The sequence below is a fragment of the Oryctolagus cuniculus genome, chromosome 1 (assembly GCF_964237555.1).
Source record: "Oryctolagus cuniculus chromosome 1, mOryCun1.1, whole genome shotgun sequence".
NCBI classification, from domain to species: Eukaryota; Metazoa; Chordata; class Mammalia; order Lagomorpha; family Leporidae; genus Oryctolagus; species Oryctolagus cuniculus.
In genome coordinates, this window is record NC_091432.1 from 149,290,696 (window position 1) to 149,315,693 (window position 24,998).

The following is a 24,998-nucleotide window of genomic DNA, read 5'->3' on the forward strand; positions in this document are numbered from 1 at the left end:
TTGGGTGATAACTAGGAAGTAGAACATTACTCAGGTTGGCTTCATAATTAAAATATGGGAAGACTGGCACTTTCTGCAGGGAAAAAGAGGTTGTCATAAAACAGATTGTCATAAAGCAGCAGATACAATTGCTGTGAAGGCTTATTCTTAGAATAACATTTTCAGTAACAATGAAGCATACTTCAGCATAGAAGATCTCTAGATTACAAACGATGTGGAGATGAGAACCATGGGTTTTCTTTCGTATGTCCCAAAAGCCAATAGAGGAGGAAGATCATGCACAAAGATTTTAAAGTTAAGGGAGCAGAGTGGTGACCTGAAAAGAAATTAGATTGGAATCTATTTCTTGATAGGCTCTGTTACTCACAGCTCCCTTATTTGCAAAATGAGGGGACAGAGCTAGATCTTTTCTAAATGTCCTTTGATGATTCATTGAGGAATTAATTTTAAATTAGAGTTCAGAAATTCCTGATATACACATACACACAACCAACAAAAGAAATCATCTAACCTAGAATGCATTTTGCTTGACAGACTGAATGACTGTAAATAAATGTTGAAATGTACAGTGAGCCAACACACCAGTTTCTTCAACAATATATTTTCCCCAGTGAATACCCCATGGCTTTGTACAGAGCACCTCTTCTGGCTGAGGCACCCACCTTTTAGTTGCATAGAATGTCTGTTGCTTTCAGCTTAAAGCGGTTTTGTTCTCTGGGAAACACCCTGGACTGTAGGAACTGACACAGTTAGGGTTACGCTGCCCCATGGATTGCATTCTAAAACCCCAAACTGAGTGCTGCAGGTTTGGAGACCAGAGCTCTTCCTTCAGTTTGGCAGTCACAGGGGTCATTTCATTGTCAAAGCTCCCAAGGTTAGGAGGATGCCATAACCACAGCCACTGATTGCTCAACTTCTCTCATTGCCCAGGTCTACCATCCTCCTTTTCTTCTAGGTATGGCTCTCAAGAGTCCTCCCTGGGTTAATCTCCTACATGAAATTATCTGTCTCAGTATTTGCTTCCAGGAAACACATGTCATCCGCTGTCTGTTATCCACCCCACCTCAAAGCTGTGTCAGAGCAAATGGGGCTCTCTTGGATTCTCAAATGTTCACAAACATGTGCCATTCCTTCTGCCCGCAAAGTTAGTAGTTTTCTTTTTATTTTTTAATACTTAATTTATTTATTTGAAATACAGAGTTAGAGAGAGGTCTTCCATCCTCTGGTTTACTCCTCAAATGGCCGCAACGATTGGAGCTAGGCCGACCCAAAGCCAGGAGCCAGGAGTTTCTTGCAGATCTCCCATGTGGGTTCAGGCTTTCCCAGGCCATAGTAGAGAGCTGGATTGGAAGTGGAACAGCTGAGACTCGAAAAGGCACCCATATGGGATGCCAACACTGCAGGCGGTGGCTTTACCCACTACACCACAGCGCTGGCCTCAAGTAGTTTTTATATGAAACTTGAACCATCTCAGAGAGGCAATACTCCAAACTGGCCTTCTCCCTGAGGTTGGTATAAGTGAAGGTCTAGTCCCTCCCTTTTAGGCCAGGTATGTAGTTTTAGACATGAGATAAAGACAGGATACTTTCTTCTGTATGTAATATGTTAGTATATGTTAGCAATATGTAAATGATATGTTAAGATGATTAACAGAGGAGTCTTTTCCCATAGGGTTCCCTGAATGTCCATATGTCAAGGGTGGGGAATATCCAGTCTGAGGGCCATATAACGTCTCTGAAATAATTTGGTTTGGTTCCTTAAAGGCAACCATAATTTAGGGACTTGAAATTCAGTAAATCAAGAGCAGGTTAATTTTTAAGATGATAATTTTGTATGACCCACAAATGATGTCATAAATATTCAAAAGACCCTTGGCAGGAAAAACATTTTTCACCACTGCATGCATGATAGAACATTGTAAACCAAATCTTAAGTGCCTAGAAGTCTTCTTTCAAATAAGAAATAAGGCACAGAAAAAAAAAAAAAAACTTCTTAAAGAGAAAGAGAGAGGGAGTGAGAGAGAGTAGTATTCAGGGTTTAAAACAAAGCAAAACGACTGATTTCAACTTCAACTGTGATAATCAATAGAACCACTTTTATAAACAATCTGGGAGCAAATATAATAATAATGGATTTTGTTTATGTCTTTTTTTTTTTTTTTGACAGGCAGAGTAGACAGTCAGAGAGAGAGAGACAGAGAGAAAGGTCTTCCTTTGCCGTTGGTTCACCCTCCAATGGCCACCGTGGCTGGCGCACCGCGCTGTTCTGATGGCAGGAGCCAGGTGCTTCTCCTGGTCTCCCATGGGGTGCAGGGCCCAAGCACTTGGGCCATCCTCCACTGCACTACCGGGCCACAGCAGAGAGCTGGCCTGGAAGAGGGGCAACCGGGACAGAATCCGGCACCCTGACCGGGACTAGAACCCGGTGTGCCAGCACCACAAGGCGGAGGATTAGCTTAGCGAGCCACGGCGCCGGCCTTATATCTTTTAATTTGTACTTTTTTCACAATAAAAATTGCTTAATGATAAGGGTAAGAGAGAAGGAAAAAACAAAAGCCAAGTTTGTTGCTAAAAAAAAGAGGGGAGCAAATCTAACACTTATAAATATTTTTAAAATGTTGTTATATGACATATTTATGTATCTGTTATGTGTAACAGATGCAATAGTACCTAATGTTCAATCACATTGTTATTAAAAATGATACGATAATGGAGCTAATGATTGGAGGTAAGAAAGCATTCTGTGAGATGTGACAACTTGCATCACAGAAGTAAGACTTTTAGTATAGCTTTGAAGTCAACTGAGAGAACAATCTCTTAATTTTCATTACATATTTATTTTCTATTTTGATCATTTAGAACAAAAACAGGTCATATTATTTGTATTTGTTTCTAAGAAGTTCAACACTTTTGAAAATTCTAGATGTATCTCTACAGCAACAAAACTATTTTTCTAATCTAAGGAGAGGCTCATCCCTTAGTGATTACAAAATGCCTCCAAGGGCATGGATACAAGAACCAGAAAACACCAGAGATTTGCTTAGTGGACTCTCTTCTGGCACCCTCTCCCTATTCCATTCTGTTCCCCTAATGACTGAGTTAGTTCATCTTACCCCTTTCTCTTTTCACCTTTGGCTCCATTATTTTTCCATATTAGCTCCGTTTCTTCATTCTGGGTGAAGTAAAGAAAGCTGTTACTATAGATACCCTCTTTTGTACAGGATTTTGTGTGGCATAGGGCCTTGTGGGGAGCATACCAGGATGAACACGTTAGAGAATTACCAGTGCACAGCTGGAATTTCTTTGTGAGGCCACATTGCTTGGGAACCTGACCTATTTAGTGTCCTGTTTCTTTGTGTCTTTTGAAATGGTTAGTGATGCTTTCCTTGATGTGAACAAGTAGGGTCTTTTCCCATAGGAGTTTTGCATTTTGTTTCTGCATTTCCAATGGCTTGCTGATCACACTGGCAGAAAGCTAAGGGTAAGTCGTGACTCAATGCACCTTGTGGCATCAAGGAGTACCTACCAATGCTCAAATCCTGTTGTCCACTTGGCCTGTTGAAGATGCAACAAATTCTCAGTTGAAATTTTGGATCTTTTGAGTTTGTTGCCAAAGGCACAGGAGAAGTTGACTAGGTGGAATAAACAAACCATGCTGTCCAAGCTTGAAACACCAAATGACATTGGTAAGAGGCTATTTAATTAGTTATTAAAGCACATGAAAATACACCCTTCATTAAAAATTACCAGAACAACCTATTGTGTCTCTAGGCAGTAATTTGCTTGTTCTGTAAAGGTTTGCCCTATATGTTTGTTCTACTCAAGCAAACTCAGGGCTCAATCCCAAGCCACATAGTTAGAGGTAAGTGGCAGGAGGCTGGTCTATTGTTTTAAACAGTGTGTTTGTGAAAGTTCTGTTTTGACCTTTGGGAAGCTCTTGATTTGCTGTTTTTTAAATACGCCCCCTGTTTCTAGTGCATAGGTGATGCTGAGTGAAGCTAGCTTCTAACCTTACCTATTATATGTTCTATTATACATATTCTGCGCTCACAAAGCTATTAAGGGTGACTATGTTCTCTGGACAGCTGGTGACCAACCAGTAAGACTATTGCTTAAAACACTGTCCAAATTCACTAGTTGGACAGGGTGCTTTTGTACCCTTACTGAACAATTCTAAGAAGCAAAGTGACATTTTTCTACAAAATAAGTCTTACTCTTTATTGTGATTCTAAATTATAGGAGCTGCAGCCACACTCCAGAGACTCCTGGAGAATTGCACTATTTGTGCACAAAAAGCTGCTTAGAATGAAGGGTTAGTCTTTTCCGTTATAAAAACATTTTATGTGATTGGCAAATCAGAAAGTGGTCAATCAGCAGACGGTTATAGAGATGTTTTTCATCTCTAGTAACAGCAGGATACTAACGGGAGAGTTAAGACGAAAAGGAAAAAAAAAACATTGATTTGTTGACAGAGGCCTAGCAGCTGTCACAGTAAAACATGGTTCTCTTGCACTTAATCAATGTCAGTCTCCGACCCAATCGTTTTGTAGCCCAGATGAGAAGCAATCAAGAGGAACACCTTCATAAGCATGAAGCTTGCTAGATGGGGTTCAATGAAGTGTGTCTTTAAGCTTAGGCACTCAAAATGTGATGCATGACCCAAAGCTAATCAGAAAGGCTTAACCCTTTGAAAGGAGGCAGCAATTACATGTTTGCTCTGTTTTATTTTTTTTTAAAGATTGAAGGAAACATTTCTCACTTTATCTACATTTTTAAAGATATTTTGTATGTGTTTTGATGTGTAATTCTTTTTCTTGCTGCATAAATTGAATTGTAATCATACATCATAGTTCTCTTCTTAAGGTGTAGGGCATTATTTTGAATGCATCTCATTTCTCAGAAAGACAGTACAAGAACAGCAACTAATTTCTCTATTGATTTTTCATGATTTCTTTCTGTATATATATTCACCTTATCAAAGGGTGCCTTTATTATTAGAGCCTTCAGTACAAGGGTGGTAGATGGGTAGTAGCTGGTGTCCCACAAGTGAAAACCAGCTTAAGGACCTCGATTATATTTCCTGTAGAATGAGATTTAATCTCACGCAAGTTTCCTTTTCTGATGAACAGTTAGGAGGATGCTCTGAGGAACAGAACGACAATGACAGTTTCACTCAAATGGATGGAAGTGCTAGCCACACCCCCCTCTTGTGTTTTGGGGCCACCATACTCTTCATCACAACTTGTCTCAGTGGTGCTCAGAGTAGCTGTAAAAACAAGGCTTGTATTTCCAGTTTTCACAGAAATCAGATTCCTAAGTGGTTGTGAAGGGGATTGTTGGGAGTAGACTCTGAACTATCTGGGGAAAAACAGCAAAAAGCCTGCTTCCTCAGCTATTGGGAAGTGGCAAAGACAGAAGAGTATGTTTTCTCTCTTTGCTGTCATTTTTCACTTTAGTTGCTCTCAGAACTAATCTTTGAGTTGGGGGTGGGTGTGAAACAGAGAGGGAGAGAGAGAGAGAGAGAGGGAGAGAGCTGAAGACTAAAAGGTCTTGATGGTATGTAATGAGAAAAAGTACACAGAGATTATAAATAGAAAACTCCAATAATTCATGCTTGAAACTGCCAGAACAAGATTTAAAATAAAGTATAAAAGAAATTAAACTGAGCTTTTATATTCAAAATAAATTTCCTAGGCTTGTTGCTAATAAGTCATTTCTCACATGTAGATACAAGCTGTTTAACGGGCAGACTACAACATGGATTGTTAGGTTACACGCAGGATTTCCTAGTGGTCTTGTCTGCCACAATGAATCAATGCTTTGTTAGTGAGAGTTCAGTTTTTCCTTCCAAATTCGAATTCTTACTATTTAACATACAGATTATAATACTTTCATTGATATTTCTTCCATACTTGAGTGAGTTTGGGGTCTCACTCATAAAAAAAGGTCATAATTTTTCTGACTGGTAAAGAAAAACAACAACAACAAACAAACAAAGGAAATTTTAAAATATTCAAGAGGCCTAAACAGATATGTATGTCGTTATGTATGAATATTATTCCATCAAATTGAAACATATATATAACATATATATAACACTGTGGGAAAAGAATAGTCTCAATTTCTTTTGTGGTTAAGAAGACAGAACATGAAAATATGCATTAGTAATCACTTTTTACAAATTCAGGAGATGTTAAGAAGCCATTGAAATTTTTCCTTATTTTCTCTCATTATCTTTTATTCTTCATTGTTTGTTATTGTATGTAAAACAATATTTTAGATACATGTATAGATTTGCTTATGACCCTTGTATCTCTGAGATGTTTTGACTTTATAAATTTTTTAAAGTTTATTTATTTAATAGAAAACCAGAGCAACAGAGTGAGAAAAAGCAATATCTTCCACCTGCAGGTTCACCCCAATGCCCACAATAGCAGGGTTGAGACAGAAGTCAGGAATGCAGCGTTCCATCGGGTATCCCACATGAGAGGCAGGGACCCATGTGCTTGAGCCATCATCTGTTGCTTCCCGGGATGTGCATCCACAGGATGCTGGATCAGAAGTAATGTGAAATACAGGCCTCCCAAGCGAGAGTTTAAGCCACTGCATCACATACCTGCCCCTGATTTCATACATTGTCAAATAATAGATAATTATTCTATAATGAACACGATAGGGATAACAGCTTTGGAGATAGTTTAAAGAGAATGTGTAGACAAATTCTTAAAGAGAGGAAATTCAAACAGCCAATAGACACATGAAAAAATGCTCAGGATCAGTAGGCACCAGGGAAATGGAAACCAAAACCACAATGAAATTTTACCTCACCCCAGTTAGAATGGCTTTCATATAGAAATCAACAAACAGTAACTACTTGTGAGGATGTAAGGAAAAGTGTCCTAATCCGCTGTTGGTGGGAACGCAAACTGGTACAGCAACTGTGGAAGACAGTATGGAGAAACCTCAGAGATCTGAATATAGACCCACCATATGACCCAGTCATTCTACTCTTGGGAATTTATCCAAAAGAAATGAAATCAGCATACGAAAGAGTGATCTGTACTGCCATGTTTATTGCAACTCAATTCACAATAGCTAAGATATGGAATTAACCTAGATGTCCATCAACTGAAGACTGGATAAAGAAATTATATAATTTCTTATATATATATATATATATGAAATATATATACATACACATACACATGCACACACACAAACACTTTGAAATACTACACAGTGGTTAAAAAAATAAAGAAATTTTGTCTTTTGCAACAAAATGGATACAACTGGAAGTCATTATAATTAGTGAAGCAAGCCAGTCCCAAAAAGACAAATACCATAGGCTCTCCCTGATCAATAGTAACTATATAAAAGGCAATCTATAAAAGTGAAATTGACACTTTGAGATGTCATAATTTTGAATAGCCCTTGTCTTGACTGTTGAGGAACTGTGTTCTTTCTTCATACTATTTATTAAACCCTTTATTTAGTGTAAGGTGATTCTTTTTTTTTTTAAAGATTTTATTTGTTTGAGAGGCAGAGTTATAGACATAGAGAAAGGTCTTCCCTCTGCTGGTTCACTCCCTAAATGGCCACAATGGCTGGAGGTGGGCCAATCTTAAGCCAGGAGCCAGGAGCTTATTCCAGGTCTCCCAATCTCCCACGTAAATGCAGGGGTCCAAGCACTTGGGCCATCTTCCACTGCTTTCCCAGGTGCATTAGCAGGGAGCAGGATCAGAAGTGGAGCAGCTGGGACCCTTACTCTGCTGCATCACAGTGCTGGCCCCAGTGCTGGAACATTTTGTCACCAAAAGACTGAGTGGAAAATCTTCCTTTCTCGTTATCAGTAGTACCTAAATGTTTATCAGAGGTGTTAGATTCTCCCTTTTACCCATCTGTTAGTCCTCAGCGTCAACATTCATGTCTGATAACTACTGAAATGCTACCATGAAGACTAGAAGTTCAACTTGGATAAAGAGGGGTTATTTACATAATCTGCACAAAATTAGTAGGCATTGATGTGTACTATTTGCCTAATATAGAAACCTACTAGATACTTGACTTTAATGGCAAACCCTGCTGCATTAATGAATGAAGCAAGCATTTTACATGTAGTTTCCATTGAGGTATTGCTCATAGAATAGGAACTGGTGGTTCTATGTACTAGAATACGTATGTGTTATGTTTAATACTAAAAATTTCAAAAAAATACACAAAAGTGGAAAGAAAAATGAAGAAGGGACTCAGTCTCTAGCCACTCGTTTTATTTATTTTTTGCTAAATTGAGATATACTGCAGAGCATGTGTGTTTGAAAATCACTGTAACATTCTCTCCACTGTGTGGATAATAATAATCATAGATTATTTTACTTAGTGTTGTGTAAGAGACGCAGGATGTGTTTCAGTTAATACACCAAGGGAATTTTTAAATGACATTTTTATTGTGGTGACAGCCCTTTATTTTTCATTTGAGGATAAAGTTTCACAATAGTATCAGTTCCAATGGCACATGTGTTTGAAAATGCAAACACTCATTGTCTTTGTCCACTGAGGCTGCTATAGCAAAATTACCACAGACTGGGTGGTGACATATAAACAACAAAAACTTATTTCTCATGGCTATGGATGCTGCAAAGTCTAAGATTGAGGTACCACCAGATTTGATGTGTCTATTGAAGGCCAGGAGCCTGGAAGTCCATCCAGGTCTTCCACTTGAGTGGCAGTTGCCCAAGCACTTAAGCCATGATCCACGGCCTCCAAGGATACATTAGAAGGAAGCTGGATCAGACATGGAGTAACTGGGTTTAAAATCAGCATTCCAATATAGGATGATATGCCACAATGCCCGTCCTGGGGGCTGTTCTTTATAAAGGAACTAGTTCCATTGATGAGAGCTCCACCCTTTTTGACCTAATCATATCTCGAAAGTTCTCCCTCCTAGTATCACCACATTAGGGATTAGGCTTTCATTATGTAAATATGTGTGGGTGGGATACAAGGATCCAAGGATGTATGGGACAGATTCAGGACATAGAATCTTGTGGAAGTAACCTTTTTTAGCTATAAGGGCGGGTTTCCAACGCAGTATAGAGAATGACTAAGATATTACTAGAGGGCTGAGTTCTGATTTTTCCAAGGACTGTGTTGTCACTTTGAGTTCAAGTGAGGAAGAGCATCTAGTGCCGAGTTACCTAGCACATACTAGGTGCTCTATAAATGTCAATTTTCCATTTTCTTCCCACCAACGAAAGAGAGAAAAATAAGAAGGGAGAGAGGAGATGCATAGATGATAGCTAGCTAGGTAGGTAGGTACATAGAATCTTACATGCGTCATAAGAGATTTTTTAGGATAAATATAGAAGAGACCATGTCCTCACAGAGCTACCCACATTATGTCATTTAATTCAGTTTTACCCTAAGCTGTACTGGCCAGTGATGGGGCATGTGGGGGACAGCTGACATCAGCTGTTTGCTCAGAATTAAGTTCAGAAGCCATAGTGGTCCTATCAACTGTTAGTAGGGCTAACCCATCAATTTGAAACTTGGGAAAGGAAAAACCACATGTTTATCACAATCAGCAGAGTTTCTGACACAATGCTAAGCTCTGAGAGGGTTGCAAAAATGACTCATATATAGATGATATTTTCATTCAACTCACATACACACACACACACACACACACAGTCACTTTCTGGGGGATGGTAGTTTAACTTCTGATTTACAATTCTGATCTGTTCTCTTATCAAATGGCATGTTCCTGAGGACTGATTACCAAACAGATATACTAAAGGGTCTCCTTAATTTGCTCCTAGTTCTTTTTATACTTTTACTTATGGAAAGGAAAGGAAAATGGTTCCCAAATGTTCTCAATTGACAGCAATTTTTGTCCATTTACACATGAAAGCATGTGGAATGAGTGAGCATGGAGGGAGAGTGGCATGAAGGCGCATGGAGCCAGCGGAGAGCGCATGGTCCCCATGCTAATGGGAAAAATGATAAAAAATCAAGTTTAACAAATCTTTTCCTGACTGTGTTATTAAAAGGAAGCCTCCCAGGTTTTTAGTCACTTAGTCACCTCTAGATGCAAAGCACTTGGATGGTAATACTGGATGTTATTTGATCAATGGAAAGCGATGAATCATCGCATTTCAATAATACCATATGTACAGGAATGATAAATGAGCAAGTGATTGGTGTCCGGGTAATGAAAGGAAATGCAAGCGATGCAGATGTTGCTCAGCTCTGGACGTGGAAATTAACTGGCAAGGCACATTTGTCAGAAAATTCTCACTCAGAGTTTTATTTATTTCCCCTTCCTTCACTAATCATCTATCTTTCATTTGTGCTTAATTATAGCCCAAACTATGTGTAGGTGACTAAAAACAAGTGTATGGAAAAATAACTGATGAGTTTTTCCTCTTGTTTATTTTACAAGTGGGATACCTATTTCAGTGTTGTTTCATGCTTATTTCTTATGTAAAATATCAATGTTATTTGAATGTAAAATTTCTTTAGATTTGGTATTGAGTTTTGTGCAGTGTTGGTTTGTGGTTTAATTTACAATGATGATGTAACAAAATTTAGAACTCTGAGTGATTTCAAGATAAATATTGGATTTCCAAATCCATACTTGCCAAATGAAAATTCATCAGTAGCTTATTTTGTCAATAGCTAATAAGAGATTTAGACCTGAAAAAATAAAACAAAAATAAGGGTCCAATCAGTATACATTTTGTGTAAAATACAATTAAACTACCTCGCTGGAATTATTTGGACAAAAATTTCCTCAAAACTGAGGACATTATATTTGAAGAAATAAAAATTCTTCATGCTGTGTTTTCCCTTTCTTATTGATATTGTTCAGGCTAGGCAAGACAAAATATACTGTATTTTAACTTACCTTTTCAAGATCAAGATATTACATGTTATATGAGTGGAAATAATCGTGAATCAATTTGGATGTCCCTTCCCCGTTCCCTACCCCTGAGCTAGTCCTAAACCGTAAAAAGGAATTGATATGGAGTCCCTTAAGGATTTATTACGCTAAAGAGTGTGGGAATCTGTACATTAGAGAGTATGCTTTATTAGTGTATGTTGGTTGCTGTAATAAATTACAATACACTCAGTGGCCTAAACAACAAAATTTACTCTCTTAGCATTGCTGGAGATCAGAGTCTGAAATTAAGTGTGTGAGCAGGGCCGTGTTGCCTCTGAAGGTTCCAGCAGAAAATCCTTTCTCTTTCAGTGTCCAGGCATTCCTTGGCTTTTAGGTGCAGTCACTCCAGTTTCTATGTCTTCACATGACTTCTTCCTCTCCTCTCCATGTCTCTCTCGTGTGTGTCTTTTTTTTTTTTTTTTTAACTTTTATTTAATGAATATACGTTTCCAAAGTACGAATAATGGATTACTATGGCTTCCCCCCCATACCGTCCCTCCCACCCACAACCCTCCCCTTTCCCACTCCCTCTCCCCTTCCATTCACGTCAAGATTCATTTTCGATTATCTTAATATACAGAAGATCAGCTTAGTATACATTAAGTAAGGATTTCAACAGTTTGCTCCCACACAGAAACATAAAGTGAAAAATAATAGATGATTTTTTTTAATGATGATGAAATCAGATCAGACCTATTGTCATGTTTAATCCCAGTGAGAGTCAAGTTGGGAGTTGATAGTTTCTTTTCTTTTCTTTTCTTTTTTTTTTTTTTTTTTTTTTTTTTTTTTTTTTTTACAGAGGATCAGTTTAGTATGCATTAAGTAAAGATTTCAACAGTTTGCACCCCCATAGAAACACAAAGTGAAATATATTATTTGAGTACTCGTTATAGCATTAAATCTCAATGCACAGCACATTAAGGACAGAGATCCTACATGAGGAGTAAGTGCACAGTGACTCCTGTTGTTGACTTTACCAATTGACACTCCTGTCTATGGCATCAGTAATCTCCCTATGCTCCAGTCATGAGTTTCCAAGGCTATGGAAGCCCCTTGAGTTCTCCGACTCTTATCTTGTTTAGACAAGGTCATAGTCAAAGTGGAGGTTCTCTCCTCCCTTCAGAGAAAGGTACCTCCTTCTTTGAAGACCTGTTCTTTCCACTGAGATCTCACTCACAGAGATCTTTTGCCAGAGTGTCTTGGCTTTCCATGCCTGAAATACTCTCATGGGCTTTTCAGCCAGATCTGAATGCCTTTAGGGCTGATTCTGAGGCCAGAGTGCTATTTAGGGCATCTGCCATTCTATGAGTCTGCTGAGTATCTCACTTCCCATATTGGATCACTCTCCCCTTTATTTATTCTATCGGTTAGTGTTAGCAGGTACTAGACTTGTTTATGTGCTCCCTTTGACTCTTAGTCCTTTCATTATGATCAATTGCGAACTGAAATTGATCACTTGGACTAGTGAGATGGCATTGGTACATGCCACCTTGATGGGATTAAATTGGAGTCTCTTATGTGAACAATCATCATTGGGTTTAGTGCTCACTCAAAAAAAAAAAAAAAAAAAAAAAAAAGAGGTGCCAAACCTATTGTATCTTCGAACATTTGCAGGTTCTAGGTGTTATGACCATTTCACTTCATCCCTCAACAGAGTTTAATGACTCTCAATGTCCAGTCAGGACTAACAATTCCCTCAACATGGAATGTACAAAATCCTAGCATTCTGAGAGTTAATTGAAATTTTAAAGGATATTTAAAGATATTTTAAAGCGTACCTTGAAGTTGACAGGAAGAACAAACATAATGATACATTAATACATAATTTGTTTAACTTCATCTGATAATGTACTAATAATCTTATCTAGCTGATTTATTTTTTAAATATTTATTTATTTGAAAGGAAGAGTTACAGAGAGGCAGAGGGAGAGAGAGAAAGAGAGAGATAGAGAGAAAGAGAGAGAGAGATCCTCAGTTCACTGGTTCACTCCCCAGATGACAATAATAGCTGGTGCTGGACTATGCTGAAGACAACAAAACTTAAATCAGGTCTCTCTCATGTGTGGCAGGGACTCAAGTACTTGAGCTTTCATCTCCTGACTCCCAGGAAGCTAGAATCAGGAGCAGGCCTGGCATTGGAACTCAGGCAATCTGATATGAGCCAAACATGATCTTTATTATTAGGATGTTGACAGTCTAGGGTAGCTCTGTCAATTAGAAATAGAACACTAGCCACAGTTGTAGTTTTAAATTTTCTAACAGTCACATTAAAAATGGAAACAGATGAGATCAACTTTAATAATTTTTTTATTTTATGTTATCATTTTATTAGAATATAAGATATTATTAATGCATTATTATGTATTCTATGTTTGCATTCCAAGTCTTTAAAACTTGCTGTATGTATTACAGTTACAGGACATTTAAATTTAGATTGGCTGTCAAGAGGTGAATAGCTACATGTAGCTAGGGGCCACCATTTGGACAGTGCAGATCTGGAGGAAAGTAGACATGAGGATAAAACTATATTTCATCACAAATGAAAATGTCTATGAGACAAGAATATCCAAAGCGTCCTGGGAAGAACACAGGGGGAGTTACCTGCTCCTTAGGACAATTTTTTTAACCCCAGTCTATATAGCCACTTATGGACTCAGTGCATATGTATTTTTAATACATTCACTTTTAAAGATGAGTGAATAGACACAGAGTCAAAGAAGCAGCACATTTGATATTTGAGCCAAAACTTGAGGGGGTGATCTGAGGCTCACCTGTCAGCAAAGAAGCTGAGAGTGGATAAAAAGAAAAAAAAATTCCCGAGTGGAAGGAAGACACTGTTGAGAGGCCTTGAGATCTGAGGTTGAATCTGTCCTGGCTGTAATCACAAGACCTGCTTTTCACAATTGATATAATCTATTGTTTGTTCCTATTATTTTGATCATAATGTTGGAGATGAGCACTATAGAAATAAAGTGCAGAACTGAATAAGTGTCTAGGTGGTTTGTGCCAGTTAGCCGATCTGGAGAATTCATTTTCTTTGCCACCCATTCTGACAGGTTCTTTCTTTGAAACACTGGTACAGTATTGTGGCACAGCAAATTAAACTGCCTCTTCGGATTCCCACATTCCATATCAAAATGTGGTTTGAGTTCTGGCTATACCATTTTTAATCCAGTTTCCTGCTAATGTACCTGGGAAGGCAGCATGTGATGTCTCAAGTACTTGGATTCCTGCCACCCAGGTGAGCACCTGGATGGAGTCCCAGGTTCCCGGTTTGCACCTAACCCATACCTGGCCATTGTGGGCATTTAAGGAGTGAAACAGAACATGAAAAATTTTCTCCTCTTTTCTATCTCCTCTTCTGTCACTCTGTCTTTCAAAAAAAAATAAGTTGTTCTTTAAAAGTATATAAATATACATACAAATAGACATATACTTCAAAAACAGGGAAATAGTATTAAAAAATAAATTGATTTTGGTGATAAAAACTTCAAAATCCATTATATGAGGAGTCTTCTAAAGATTCATGAAAAAATGAATAGTCTTTTTCAAAATAAGCATAGGCTTCAAATTGTTTATTGCATTAAAATGTGCTTATCTTTCAATTCAATGTTCCATGAAGATTTTGAAGCCCCCTTGTATCTGTGTGTGTTCTATATATTGCCCAAGATTTGTCTAAGTGTATTCAACATGCGATCCTGTCTGGCATAATGTATATGAATTTTAGTTTCTAAAAAAGAAAAGGCATCAGTCACACTCTTAGGTTATTATTTGAAAGATGCTTCCTGGCTTTGAAGTTAATTGAGTAATGAGTAACATTTCTAAAATGTACTTGACCATTCCCAGGTCCTGTTACATCCCAGCAGAAAGAGTCATATAGGGGAAAGGTATGTTGATGCCTCATCCTCAGGGGTCTCTTTTAATTTGGTACAAATTTCTCCAAAGCTGATGTGTAGACATTTCCTCCAGTTTAAATTTGTTCTGGTTCTACAGATAAATGATGAATTGGCGTGTCTAATGCTATCAGTTAGCATTCACACAGCTCCTACGTGAAGTAAAGAAAGAAAGAAAAAAAAACAGAAGGAATATATATTGAAACATGCAGGAATTGAATATAAAACTTTTCTGTCTACCATACTTTAAATATGCACTCCTATCTTTGATTAAGATAGGGGGTCATGGAACAGTCCTATAATTGAAATGCACATCAGCCTTACCGAATTGCTCATTTTCCTTAGGAAGTAGCAAGAAAGGTGAAAATGAAGACCTTGTCCAAATACAAACCCACTCAAATGAAGTGTGAATGCCAACCAATGTTAGCAGTGGTCTGGCAGCACTGGTTCCAAAAGCAAGTTGAGACAGCAAATGCCTAGGCGTCACTGCCAGCAACGTTCTGCTTGCTTGTCTAGCCTGGCGGTGGGATGCAGTTGGTGCACACACAAAGCAAAAGGACTGTCTTGTTCCGTAATGAGAGGCAGATTCTGCACTAATTACTCTGGCAATAAGCTTGCGCAAAAGTGACGTATGGCATTTTTTGCCCAGATTTGTTTGTAATGGATTTGCTGATTTTCTGTTTTGTGATCCATGTGGAGGGAACATGTGGAAAACGTGAAGATTAGTGGTTAAGTGAAAATGCACTTATGAAAAGCAGCCCTTTTTACTTATACTAGATTTACTTACTTTTATTTTATTTTAAAAGTGCTTTTAATGCTTTTTTTCCAGAAAGGCTGTTAAACCCTTTTTATATGCAATTCTTGGAAAATTCCATAGATAATGTCATAATTTTTTAACTGAACAAAAACAGGAAGCTTACAAAAAGTGAAGTTACACTTTTGACTGTTACTACTGTAAACAAATCCACTCAGATCTAATCATTTTTGCCAACGCTAATCCAGAGGAAGTCATTTTTAGAAAAATCTCTGCAAAATCAACAAACATTACATAATATAGTGATTAATAAAGTAATTAAAAGTTGAAAGAGAAAATATCGTAATGGATATGCTTTTAAATTTTTGTGAAATGTAGAAATTAAATCTATTGTGAAACCCATGTCATTTTGATGAAGTTCAAAATTGGCTAAATATTTGAATTAAATTTATGGGTAATACACCTGCCTCTACCTTTTGAGTTTCAAGACATGAGAAAAAAGAAAGTGGTGACGACAACATTACAAATAGGGCACCACAAAGGAAAGATAGAAATTACATTTTTAAAAACCTCCATCAAATGTTATTGCAATTTAAATAATCCAAATATTATGATTTATTTAGAAAAACTCAAAATATGATCAAACAAATGAAAAAAATGGGAATTTGGTTTTTTAAAAAGTAATATTTTTATATATTGTAAGTTAGAAATCCTGTAACATTAATGACAGTGGACAAATATGAAATCAGACCAAAAAGAAAAAGAATACACTGAAAATGAGGAAAAGCCATCATAAAGTTCATGAGTTTTTTTCATAAAAGAGTTGTGAAAAAACTTTATAGTTATTGAAAGTAAGGCAGTAGATTAAAAACAGATGAAAAATACAGACAAAAGAAAAACAATGAATCAGGGAAAAACCACCATCTATGATAAATCCTCACCAAAAATGAAGGTTTAAAAATGCTACCAATTCAAAAGTCCCTGAAAGTATCAATGCCCTTCATACATGTGACATTACTGGTTGGTGTGTCACTGGACATTATTAACTCCTATTCCACTGTCATGTTGCACCAAAATGCTAAAATAGCTAGCTACTTATTGCCCTAGCCTTCCTTCCAGTGGGCAGTGACCATGTGTCATAAGTCTAGGGCAATGAAGCACAAATCTGCGGGAACATTACTTGAAAGATTTTTTTTTTTTTTGCATTCTTGGTAACAGACATAGAATTAGCTGACATATCTGCCCTTTTTCCATTTTTATGCTCTGCATGTCATTGTGGTCATGGGAGTTTGAGTGACATCTTGTGATCCCTCAGCAAACATAAATGTGAATCCCTGATATTTCATCCCTGATAATTTTGAGATAATCAAACATTGTCAATAGTCACATACCTCTTTATTATTATTTGAACAAGAAAAATAAACCCTTATTCATTTAAACTATCAGGCTGGATTTTCTGTTACTTCTGGAAAAAATAATTAATAGCTGATCAGTGTAACAAAATTGTTTTCCTTGAATCTTCAGAAAAGGGTAAAGGATGTGTTGTATTGTGGATTCCAGGAAATAAATAGCAATGCTATTCCCTGAGTTTAGAGCCAATTGAGAGTCACAGTATTCAAACTGAAACCAAAATACTAATATTATTACAAGGTTTATAATAAAAGGTATGATTTTGGGTTAGATGGAAATGTCACTGTTAATATGTACCCTATAATTATATTTGCAGATTTAAATCTTGGCAGTTTAGACGGTAACCAACCTTGTCATGCAAAGCTTAACTCACAGAGAGATCAGAATTTTCATTAGGAGATGAGTGCCAAAGAAGTGGAGGAGATGATGGGGGCTTACGTATTTAGTTCCTTCCAGACACATCAGTCAGCAAAGGGTAGTGAGCTGTGAGTGCAGATCTACTTTTACCTTGATAATGCCTAGTACCAACAATTTTTCCATTTTAGAATCCCTTGGGTCCACTAGTGGCTATTTTGGACTTGTACCAAAAAAGTTCTAACGTAGACCAAAACGGTACACAATTGCATTAATTCCAAGACACTGTTGTGACCGAAGACCAGTTTATATCCAGCCCTATCATCGAAGAAAACACATTGAAGTACTATACTCAAGATTAAAAGTGAAAATAAAATCCAACAATCTGATGATATTCCAGGTTTTGTACAAATCCCTTTATTCTCATATTCCAGGGGAAAAATAACAAAGACTAAATCCCTTTGCAGTTAAAAGTCCTGTGCCTAAATAATGTGCAACTCAAAATCAACTCTTCTCAGCTCATATGAATTGAAAGCTTAAATTTCAAAGAAACTAATATCTCACACATTTTATATTTTGCTGAGACTTAATCATAAGTTTTCAAAATTGGAATCCTTTAGGTTTTCAGTCTGATATTCTTTCAGGGCCTCAAAAATGTAGGACTTGGCCGGCCGTGGCTCAATAGGCTAATCCTCTGCATGTGGCACTGGCACACCAGGTTCTAGTCCCTGTCAGGGTGCCGGATTCTGTCCCGGTTGCCCCTCTTACAGGCCAGCTCTCTGCTATGGCCCGGGAGTGCAGTGGAGGATGGCCCAAGTCCTTGGGCCCTGCACCCACATGGGAGACCAGGAGAAGCACCTAGCTCCTGGCTTCAGATCAGCGCATTGCACCGGCCGCAGCGCGCTGGCTGCGGTGGCCATGGGAGGGTAAACCAACGGCAAAAGGAAGACCTTTCTCTCTGTCTCTCTCTCTCACTGTCCACTCTGCCTGTCAAAAAAACAAAAACAAAAACAAAAACAAAACAAAACAAAAAACAACAACTGTAGGATTTAATGTAAAATTCTCATGTGCTTCAGGGTTAAGGACCTTGAACGTGGATTACAAGTAGAGTGAATAGGGAAAAGAAATACTGATCTTGACTTGGGGAAGATAACAGAAGTAAAGTGGAGGCAGTATATTCTCAAGGTAGAGCTGGATACAGATTTGCAGTGGTACACCATGGAGCATCATGGAACAGACATAGAGCAGTGAGCATGGACATAGTAGGAGATGGCCAAAGTACTTGGGACCCTGGACGCACATGGGAGAGAGATAAAGCTCCTGGCTCCTGGCTTCACCTTTGCCCCGCCCTGGCTGTGGTAGTCACTTGGGGATTGAACGAGAGGATAGAAAATCTCTTTCTCTCTTTGTCTCTCCCTCTCTGTAACTCTTTCAAAAAAATAAATAAGTCTTTAAAAAGATGAACAGATTGATGAAATGGCTGAAAATCAATTCAAAAGAATGATCATAGGATTACTCAGAAGCAACGAGAAGCAAATTCGTGAGATAAAAAAACTCCATAAATAACACAGATGAAAATTTTTCCCATGGGATAGAGATTTTGAAGAGAAATCAAGCTGAAATGTTAGATGATTATATGTTAATGATAATATCAATAGAATCAGAGTAAATATTTGATAAAATACAACATCCTTTCATGATAAAAACCTAAAAAAACAAATTATAAAATGTATATGATATGGACTAATATCTAGAATCTATAAAGAACTCAGGAAACTCAACAACAAAACAAACATTCCAGTTAAGAAATGGGAAAAGTTCTTGAACAGGCATTTTTCAAAAGATAAAATTCAAATGGCCAACAGACACATAAAAACATGCTCAGGATCACTAGCTATCAGGGAAATGCAAATCCAAACCATAATGGATTTTGTTGCTGTTGTTGAATTTCTTGAGCTCTTTATAGATTCTGGATGTTAACCCTGTATCAGTTGGGTAGTTTTCTTTCATTCTGCCTTTTCACTTTGCTGAGTGTTTCTTTTGCAGTACAGAAGCTTCTCATCTTAATGTAATCCTATTTGTCAATTTTGACTTTGATTTTCTGTGCTTCTGGGATCTTTTCCAAGAAGTCTTTGCCTATGCCAATGTGTTGTAGACTTTCCTCAATGTTTTCTATTAATTTGATGCTGTCAAGTCATAGATGTAGGCCTTTGATCTTTTTGATGGATTTTTGTGTAGTGTGTATGGTAGGGATCAAGTTGCACACTTCTGCATCTGGATGTCCAGTTTTTCCAGCACTAGTTTTTGAAGAGACTGTCCTTGCTCTAGGGATTGATTTTAGCTTGTCAAAGCAAAGTTGGTTGTGGATTGTAGATTGATCATTGGCTAGTATACTCTGTTCCATTAGTTTGCATGTCTATTTTTGTTTCAGGGCAAGGATGTTTTGATTTTAACTGCCCTATAGCATGTCTTGAAATCTGGTATTTTGATGACTCAGGCTTTGTATTTGCTATATACGGTTGTATTAGCTATTTGGGGTCTTTTGTGTTTCCATATGAATTTTAGCATCACTTTTTCTAGATCTGAGAAGTTGTTGGTATTTTAATTGGGATCTCATGGAATCTGTAAATTGCTTTCAGTAATATGAACATTTTATGATATTGATTTTTCCTATCCATGAACATGGAAGACTTTTCCATTTCTAATGTCTTTGTTTAATGCTTTGTAATTTTCATTGTAGACATTTTTGACATCCTTGGTGAAATTTATTCTAAGGAATTTAATTCTTACATAGCTATTGTGAATGTTATTGATCTTAAAAGTTTTCTCTCAGCCATGGCATTATTTGTGTATAAAAAGGCTATTGTTTTTTTAAAGAATTATTTATTTTATTGGAAAGGCAGAGTTACAGAGAGGTTGGTGGGAGGGGGGGGAGAAAGAGAGAGAGAGGCTTCCATTTGCTGATTTACTTCCCAGATGGCTGCAATGGCTAGAGCTGGGTCATTCTGAAGCCAGGAGCCAGGAGTTTCTTCTGAGTCTCCCACATGGATGTAGGGGCCCAAGGACTTTGGCCATCTACTCTTTCCCCAGGACATAGCAGAGAGATGGATCAGAGTGGAGCAGCAGGAACTCGAACTGATGCCTATATGTGATGCTGGCACTTCAGGTGGTGGGTTTACCCAATATGCCACAGTGTGAGCCCTGGTTATTTATTTTTGTGTGTTACTTTTGTATCCTGCCACTTTACTAAGCTCTTTTATGAGTTTAAATTGTCTCTCAGCAGAGTCTTTTTGATCCCCTAAATATAGAATCATGTCATCTGCAAATAGGGATAGTTTGATTTCCTCCTTTCCAGTTTGTATCCCTTTGACATTTTTTTTTCCCAATAGCTCTGGCCATCTTTGTTGATTTTCTGTCTAGTTGATATATCCATTGTTTATAGTGGGTTGTTGAAGTCCCTCATTACTATTGTATTGGTGTCTATGTCTCCCTTTAATCCATTAAAATTTCTTTTACCTATCCAAGTGTCCTATAATTGGGTGCATATACATTTATTATAGTCACATCTTCCTGTTGAATTAATCCATTAATCATTACACAGTGCCCTTCTTCATCTCTTTTAACTTTTTTTGTGTTAAAATCTATTTTGTCTGATATTAGGATGGTTACACCTACTTGTTTTTGCTTTCCATTAGAATGGAATATCTTTTTCCATCTTTTCATTTTCCGTTTGAGTGTATCTTTGTATGATTTCTTGTAGGCAGCAAATAGATGGGTCTTGTTTTTTAATCCACTCAGCCAGTGTGTATCTAAACTGGAGAGTTGATGCCATTTACGTTCAATGTTACTATTGATAAGTAGTGACTTGGCCCTGCCACTTTTCTATAAATATTTCTATTGTCTACTTCGGATTTCTTTGTACTTTTATTGGAAGATTTTCTGCTTTCACATTATTTCATAATGATGGCTGTCCTATGTGTTTCCTTGTGTAGCATATCCTTAAGCATCTTTTGTAAGGCTGAATAAGTGATGATGAATGCTTTCAATTTCTGTTTATTATGGAAGGTCTATATTTCACCTTATTCACAAATGAGAGCTTGGTTGGGTATAGTATTCTGGGTTGACAGTTTCTTTCTCTTAAGAATTGGACTATGTCACCTTATCCCTTCTAGCCTGTAGAGTTTCTGGTTAGAAGTCAGCTGTGAGTCTAATTGGAGATCCTCTGAAAGTATTCTGGCATTTCTCTCGTAAGAATTTTTAGAATTTATTATTTATATTTTACTACTTAAAGTTTGACCAGAATGTGTCATGGTGAAGATCTTTTACTGTCATGTCTATTAGGAATTCTATGTGCTTCTTGTTCTTGGACGTCCCTTTCTTTCTGCATATTGGGGATGCTTCCTGTAATTATTTCACTAAATAGGCCTTCTAGGCTATTCTCTCTCTCTCCACAGCTTCAGGAACTCCTAAGATCCATATGTTGGTTCATTAAATAATATCGCATAAATCTCCAAGACTGTTTTTAATTTTTTCTAATTTCTTCTGTTTTGTTTGCTCTGACTAAAAAATATAAAAAGATTTGGCTTCTAGTTCAAATATTCTTTCTTCTGCTTCACCAAATTTGTTTTAAAGCTTTCCACCTCATTTTTATTTGAAATATTGAATTCTTCATATCTAATATTTCAGTTTGATTTTTCTTTTAAATCTCATTTTCTTCAGAAAATTTTCATTCATGTCATATATGGACTTCTTTTTTATGGATTTGCTTTTGATTACTTTTGAGTAATCCTATGATTAATCATTTGAATTCATATCCAGCATTTCATCAACCTCTTCATCATCACATTATAAAATTGAAATGTTTTGTGTTCCTTTTGGGAGAGGGTCGTGATGTCTTCCTATTCTCGTTTCTTTTGTTTCTGCCTTTATTTTTAGGTATTTGTGCAGATACTTGTTGGTTTTATCCTCTGATGACCTTTATCTTTGAACAAAACATCTGTGGCTTACTGGAATGTCTGTCCTTTAAGTGAATACCAAGAGGTGTGTTCCAGGGAACTCTGGTCGGTGCAGCGGGGTGGGGTGAGTATACAAGGTAATACCCAAATTGGGCATGGTAGATCTCTTGGTAACAGAAAGCGGGATTGGTCACCTCAGTTGGTCTGATCACGGCAAGGTGAGCAGTGCCTGGGTGTTTGCCCCCAGTGAGTGCAATACTCATCTGCACTGCCATATGAACTGCACAAATGATCTGCACAGCCCTCACTCTGAGCACAGATCCCACTGCAATGACCCATCCTAGACAGCCTGGGAGTTCTGAGGATGTGGGGCTCCACCCAGTGATTGCCCAGAAACCCAGTGATACGCTGCACCCTCTTTTGCAACTACATAGTCTCAGCACACAAGGATCCCACTGTCACTGAGTGCAGATGGTCCACTCTGTCCCACCAGCCTGTCCAGTCCACAGAGAAGCAGACATTTCCTGAGCTAGCTGTGCATAGGGATTTTGCCTAGTGGCTTGAGTCCCAGAGCCTGTAGTATGTTGGGAGGCTGGGGGTGCCTCATCATGCTACATGGGTGCCCAGCTCCCTGTCCATCCTCCTAGCCAGGCTCAAAGTCGGGGGGGTCTATGGATTTTTCCCTCTGCTAGAATCTCTGGATCACAGGCACACACGTGAGCCACTGGCTGAATGCTACCTTCTCCCTACCACTGCCATCAGTATTGCTGAGAACAAAGCATCCTGTCTTAGCCAGTTGCTGTACATGCACACAAGGGCTTCAGCAGCTGCAGATCAAGCCCAAAATGGCATCTTCTCTCTGTCAGCTGGGCATGGGGTGCTGTTGTTGGGAAGATGTGGTGACAGAAATGAGCCCCCTTTTTTGACAGGCAGAGTTAGACAGTGAGAGAGGCAGACAGAGAGCAAGGTCTTCTTTCCGATGGTTCACCCCCGAAATGGCCGCTATGGCTGGCGCGCTGCGCTGATCCGAAGCCAGGAGCCAGGTGCTTCCTCCTGGTCTCCCATGTGGGTGTAGGGCCCAAGCACTTGGGCCATCCTCCACTGCACTCCCAGGCCACAGCAGAGAGCTGGACTGGAAGAAGAGCAACCGGGACAGAATCCGGCGCCCCAACCGGGACTAGAACCTGGTGTGCCGGTGCTGCAGGCGGAGGATTAGCCTAGTGAGCCACGGCGCCAGCCAGAAATGAACCCCTTATATTTCCACTGTGTTCGCATGTATCAGCTAGCCCCTAGGGCTCCAGGCCCATCTCACACCATGCTCTCCCTTCAGCTATATCACCACGGATTGCTGCAGTCTGGTCTCTCCTCTGTCTTCAAGCTGTCCCCTGCTCTGATTGCTGCAGTCACATGTTGTATCCATGTTCTCATTGCACGTCTGCACCTTCCACACAGGTCCATGACATTTGTCTTCCTTCTGCAGAATTTCCTCTGCGGTTTTCTCTCTAGTTCTCCCTTGAGAGTGCATTTATTGCACTTTTTTTTTTTACTACTTATCCCTAGCCTAGTGTAGTAAGTCATTCACTATTCCACCATCTTTGAATCTCCACTCATTGTCTTTCTAACGCATGCTCCTTTATTTCATCCTAATGTGAACTAGTCAGTGCCAGGCATGCCAAACAAATCTGTGTTTATCTTCACCTCAGTAGCTGATTGCCCAGGATACCCATGTTCCTCCAGAACAATATCTACTACAAGGCTGTCATAACATGTCCTTGCCTCATCTCTCTGGTGCTTCCTCGTCACTCTACATTCCTTGGGCATAAACTCTCAAGCAAAGATGATACCTGTGTCTTATGTCTCTGCCTATAACTGACACAAAATCTTGACATTTACCTGGAAATCACTGGAAATTTTACCTGTTGTCCCAGATCTGAATTTTGACAGATTCTATAACAAATTTATCAATTTTTCTCTACCTTCAAAAGGAAGATACCCAGTAATTCTCACTAAGGTTTAAATATGTGATGATTTTAATATATTCCTGAATCCAGGCTTCTATGGAATGAGTTATTTTAGTCTCCTCTCTGAAATCATGACTTTCTTCTTCATTAAATTTTCTGACTTGCTAGTGTTTTATTAAATTATAACTAAGTATTAATCTTTTAGTTGGCCTGTTTCTTTGGCTGTGACCTTTGCAATTATTTCTTGACTTCTGTCTTCCACTCACTCACCCGTTTGAGACAGCAAAGCTACCTTAGGGTAAGTGTTCCTCCAAGTAGGCGGGATGTGACTGATATTTTTTCCCCATTCAGGTATTCTTAAATATACTATACTAATAAAAATTTTGAAGCATATTTAGTCTAACATATCAGAAAACAATTGTGATTGAATCCTCCCAGTGCCCAGGAAAAGATGCAGGGGAGGCTCACAGGAGCTAACATCTGGGTCCTTTATGAAGTAGAAGGAGAGGGAAGAGCTGGTCTTCATTATGGCTTCTGAGGGAACAGGTGAGGCAGGGTAAAAAAGGTTAGGATTGGCTAATGTGAATAATTTCAGGTCGTTCTGGGGCATCAAGGCTGTCTCTAGATGTCTCATACCTTAGGGTCTCATGTCTGGAGAACTTGATAAAGGAGGTGGCAGAGGTGTGGACTCTGCATTGGTTGGTTTACATGTGAAAAGTGCACTTTCAATGAT